Source organism: Schistocerca cancellata, chromosome 1 (assembly GCF_023864275.1).
Source record: "Schistocerca cancellata isolate TAMUIC-IGC-003103 chromosome 1, iqSchCanc2.1, whole genome shotgun sequence".
Lineage (NCBI taxonomy): Eukaryota > Metazoa > Arthropoda > Insecta > Orthoptera > Acrididae > Schistocerca > Schistocerca cancellata.
The window spans coordinates 1,273,647,010-1,273,653,009 of record NC_064626.1 but is presented as its reverse complement, the minus strand read 5'-3'; positions in this window follow the sequence as shown (position 1 = coordinate 1,273,653,009).

Sequence of the window (6,000 nt, the reverse complement as noted above, 5' to 3'; positions counted from 1 at the left end):
GATCGACGGCTTCAAACCTTCAATCAACCAACAAGGAAGACTGGAAGCACATAAAGTTTTAGAACTGCATGGCAGACCTCAGCTTTTCAAACTGTTGCATCACAAAAATACAGCAACTTAGCATGAACCTTTGTTGCTCATTGTCCCAATTGCATTACCAAGCAGGGTCCCTTCCTTTTCTGCAATGAACCCGAGTGTCGTTGAAATTCATACGCCAGCATTAAAAAAATATCATTCCATTTCACTGCTTTAATTTCAAAGTTTAGTTAAAGTATTCGTAGCTGGCTACAATATTTAGATTACACAAGCAGAAATTCAGAGTTCCTGTTTTGTTACCATATTTTAGATTACCTGTGACTGCAGCTCAGCTTGGTACGTACTAACTTTTACTATTGTTAATTGTTCAAATCTCTTATTTCTAAATTGCGTAGATTCAAGTAGCTTTTGAAATGATTGTTGAGGTAGCCCAAGACTAACCTTATTTTATTGAATTTCGTAGTGCTTCAGAAACAAAGTTCACTATTAATTTCAGTCACTAAATTAACTTTCAATTTTCTGGTTTTATTAATTCTTTTGCTAAATTAAGTCAGAGTGTAGCGAAATTTATTACTTCTGACAAACTTTCAGTTTTCACACAACACGTGTCAACCTTCAGTTGCCACGCTTTTAGTGCTAATTATATGTGCATCAATCTTTCATTTTCAGTTGTTATAGTAGTTGTCCATAGGACTGGCGACCGTAATTTTCCCCAAATCTCAAATATCTAATTAACGCCAATTAATTGTTAACGTAACGACTGCACATTTACTTTCTTTATTAATTTTACCCCTTTCTCAAAATTAATTTCCACCAATTTAATTTGAATTTTTCCTTTCATTTAGATGTAACCCTTTCCTCCCTCTTTACCGACAAATTAACTTCGGTGACGATTGCTTTTCCCAAATTTCCATTAGGTGCACGCGGTTTAATTTTTCACTGTCATTAAGGTCGATAAGTGAGGGGGAGGTTACAGGGGGTTAGTATTTTTGTGTCCACCTATAAAGTGACGTGGGCAATAAGACCTAGATTTTTAAATTTTAAAAAATTGTTTTTAGTCGTCAGTCTTCTGACTGGCTTGATGCGGAATGATACGAATTCCTCTCCTGCGCCAACCTCATTATTTCAGAGCAGCATTTGGACCCTACGTTCTGAATTATTTGTTGAATGGATTCCAGTCATTGTCTTGCCACACAGTTTTTACCCTCTACAGCTCTCTCTAGTACCAAGGACGTTAATCCCTGACGCCTTAACACATTTTCTACCATCCTGTCCCTTCAACTTGTCAGTGATTTCCATATGGTCCCTTCTTCGCCGATTTTTTGCGCAGAATCTCCTCATTCCTTACCTTATCAGTCTACATAATTTTCAACAATATTCTGTAACAACGCATGTCACACGCTTCGATTCTGTTTTATTTCCCAGTGTCCATGATTCATTGCGATACATCGCTGTGCTCCAAACGTACATTCTCAGAACTTTCTTCCTCGACTCAAGGCCTATGTTTGGCACCAGTTGACTTCTCTTGGCCAGAAATGACATCCTTGCCTGTGTTAGTCCACTTTTTATTTTTCCTTGTTTCGTCCGTCATGGGTTATTTTGCCTAGGTAACAGAATTCCGAAACTTCATCCACTTCATAGTCATCAGTCCTAATGTTAAGTTTCTCGCTGTTCTCATTTCTGCTACTTCTCATTATTTTCGTCTTTGTTAGGTTTACTCTCACTCCATATTCTGTAATCATTAGAATGTTCATTCCATTCAACATATCTTGTAATCCTTTTTCACTTTCACTGAGGATAGCAATGTCATTGGCCTATCTTATCTTATGTATCCTTTATCCCTGAATTTTAACCCCAATTTTGAACCTTTCCTTAATTCCGTCATTGTCCACAGTAAGGCGGGAAAATCCCTGTATTACACCTTACATTTTTTTAAAAAATCTGAGCACTTCGTTCTTGGTCATCCACTCTTATAGTTCTCTGTTGGTTCTTATACACATTGTATATCACTCGTCTTTCCCTGTAGCTTACTACTATTTTTCTCAGAATTTCGAACCTGTTGCACTGTTTCACATTGTCGAACACTTTTTCTAGATCGACAAGTCCTATGAGTGTATCTTGATTTTTTCTCAGTCTTGCATCCACTATCAAGCAAAAGTCAGAACAGCCTCTCTGGGGCTTTTACCTTTCCTAAAGCCAAACTGATCCTCACTTTCTTTTCCATTCTTCTGTACATTATTATTGTCAGCAGCTTGGATGCATGAGATGTTACTCTGATTGTGTGATTGGTTTCTCATCTACCTGCCCTTTATGTTGTGACAAAAGAGTTGCATATCGCTTAGCGATAGTAAGTACATTTGCCAGCTCAATGTTCTTAACTGTGGTAGTGGGAAAATACGTGGCTAGCGGCTTTTGAAGTAAGATTCGTGAATTTGTCGTCCCTGGGGCAGGCCTGAGAGGACGTGGCGAGGGAGCTGGTCGGTCTGAGCGCCCTGAACACGGGGCAGCCTGGGACCCCCTGTTGCGCTCCTGGTCCACAGAACTGTTCGCCCAAAAACTGGCTGAGGACCGTTGCCCGCAAGGCGGCACTGACCTTAGAGCAAAGCGATCACAGGTCCCCTGAGTAATACTGGCGTGACGAATCTGCACATGCCGTCGGCTTAGCCGGCTGCAGTGGCCGAGCGGTTCTAGGCGCTACAGTCTGGAACGGCGCGACAGCTACGGTCGCAGGTTCGAATCCTACCTTGGGCATGGATGTGTGTGATGTCCTTAGGTTAGTTAGGTTTAAGTAGTTCTAATTTCTAGGGGACTGATGACCACAGCAGTTAAGTCCCGTAATGCTCAGAGCCATTTGAACCGTCGGCTGATTCAAACACGCAACATCGACATTTTGCAGTTTTCAGCGTGAGAAAATTTCACAATCTGACCGTCCTGACATTCTCGGCCACTCAGACTGATAGTCATCATAAGGGCTGTGGCGCGAATGTCTGAACCAATGAGTTGCAACACAGCGTGGACAGTGTACCAACCGCTGGATTGTGAATGGGAATAAAGTAAGCGACATTGAAGAAGTTTTGACAGGCTCCCCCTGCGTTTCAGTGTGTTCAGAGTAATTCTTGGTCACCACTGTGGCGAAAGTTGTGAAACCTTCGCTCGAAGCCACGGTTCTCTGGGAGCAGAGAGGAAGGTCGAAAAGACGGAGAGGCGCTGTGGTGACGCTTGGTCGTGAATTCGTATGGAGAGAGGGAGGTGCCCGGCCGCAGCCTGGCTCAGTTCGGTGAGTCCTCTGAGTAAAAGTCTCCATTTTTAGCGATAGCGTTGCATTTGCTCTGAGCAGTTCACAATCTGTGAGGTCGGGTCCGCAACTTGTCTTGCTTTCTCAGTGATTTACATATTTGAGTCTATGATCTGTTTTTAACTTGCGTTTGTGACTGCATAGATTTTGGAAACCCATTCGCAGTTCCATAGCACTCTTGTGTTAAGTTAGAGGTATTGTAAGTAGGCTGTTTAGGTTTTCTTATTGGTAACGCCACGTAGCGCTCTGTATGAAAATCACTGGCTGTGCTGTGCGCAGTCTGTGGGTAGTTTGCATTGTTGTCTGCCATTGTAGTGTTGGGCAGCGGCAGCTGGATGTGAACAGCGCGTAGCGTTGCGCAGTTGGAGGTGAGCCGCCAGCAGTGGTGGATGTGGGGAGAGAAATGTCGGAGTTTTGAAATTTGTAAAAATGGATGTCATGAACTGCTGTATATATTATGACTTTTGATGAATATTAAGGTAAATACATTGTTTGTTCTCTATTAAAATCTTTCATTTGCTAACTATGCCTACTAGTAGTTAGTGCCTTCCGTAGTTTGAATCTGTTATTTAGCTGGCAGTAGTGGCGCTCGCTGTATTGCAGTAGTTCGAGTAATGAAGATTTTTGTGAGGTAAGTGATTTGTGAAAGGTATAGGTTAATGTTAGTCAGGCCCATTCTTTTGTAGGGATTTTTGAAAGTCAGATTGCGTTGCGCTAAAAATATTGTGTGTCAGTTTAAGCACAGTCTTGTATAATTGTTCTAAGGGGACGTTTCATATGTCGACCCTTAGCCAAGGATACCTCACTGGAATCTTCTGATTTTTTCTTGAAGTTTGTGTAATTAGTGTAGATTTTGTTTAATGCTAGCGCGTAATTGTAGAGAGAATTTCCTTTGTAGTTGCAGTTTTTCATTGTTGTACAGTAAAACACTTGTGGCATGCCTATAGATTTGCACCAAGTATTTCGCAGTTGCGCTTGCAATTAACTAGATATTATTTTCAGTGCTATGTTAATGTGTTCCCCTATTTTTGCTCTTCAAATTGTGTTTTTCTGTGTTGTCGTGTGAAATATTGTGACAATAATGGCGTGTGAAAAACGTAATACTAGGCTCCAAAGTAAACTGAGAAATGACAGTGAAGACGAAAGCAGTGTGTTAGCGCCACCGTGTAATGAATTAACTAATTTTCAACATAGTAATTTGGTAATTGTGTATAGGGAAATGGAGCGGGCGGCAAACAATGGCGTAGGCAGTGAAACAATTACTGAACAGGGAAGCATTATCTATCGATCGGTCGGCAACAGCTCCCTTCAGGAATCCGAAATGACAGGACAGAATCTCGCAAATACTGTTGATTCAGGTTCTGGGTCCTCACCGTTTTCTCAAACAAGTCAAGACACATTTTCTGCTTGTCAAAATGTGAATGTTGCTGGTGCAAATTCACTGTCGAAAAGCACCGAGGAACATGTTTCAGACACCAGTGCATTGTTATTACAATTAATACAACAAATGGGACAAACACAGCAAAAGCTTCAAAAGTTAGACACAATGGAACAAAATCTTCGAAAGTTAGACACAATGGAACAAAATCAGAGACAAACACAGCAACAGTTAGACGCAATGGAACAAAATCTTCGGAAGTTAGACACCACACTTGAACAAACACGCGAAGATTTAACTACTGAGTTACATAACATTGAATCGAAATGTCAAAAGGCCTGTAATGACGTAAAAACACAAATTTGTGAGCATTTCCAACCTATTTTTTCGCGGCACGAAAATGCATTACGGAATCACGAAGCAGCCATAAAAGAACTGCAAACTATTGTTCATGAAAATCCGACACCTTGCAAGCTAAAATTGACTCAGTTGCATCTACCGATTCGGTTACACAACTTGCAAAAACTCAAGAAAACTTAAAGGACACAGTAGATACGGTTTCAACACAAATGGACACTCTGAAACTTGGTTCAGAAAAACACACTGAGGAAATAAGTACACTATCGGAGAAAGTAGCCGAACTTTCGGATCAGTTCACTAACTTATCTGCAAAGGTAGATGATGATCTGAATGACACAAGACCTGTAGCCATCACTGACACAGAAGAGTATGAACAAATTAAGAAATGCAAACAAAATCAGAATCAAATTAATACGCAATACAAAAGAGAAATCCGGGAAGTACAAGATCAGTTGGCACAAGTAATACAAAAATTTCATATTTCAGAGGACACTCGCGCTCCATCACGGGAAGAGGAACTTAGAAATACGGAAAAGCCACAAAATAATAACACAGGGCATTTCGGAAATTATGAAAGAAATTGGCAAGGTGCACCGAATTTTGAGATGGAACCGCCGACACGACGTAACAATGATCGATATGCGACTCGCCGACATGATGATTTTGACTATAAGCTGTTCATTAGTACACGTAAATTTAAAACATTTAAGAATTCTGGCAACGACATTCATCCACAAGCGTGGCTCCATCAATTCTCTCATTGTTTTCCTCCCAGCTGGTCGTTAGAGCACAGATTAGAATTTATGTGTGGCTACTTGGAGAATGAACCAGCTGTAAGAATGCGATCGGTCATTCACGATTGTCACAGTGAAGGAGAATTTTATCATGCCTTCCTCTCAGCATATTGGTCTCAAGCTACACAAGACCGGTA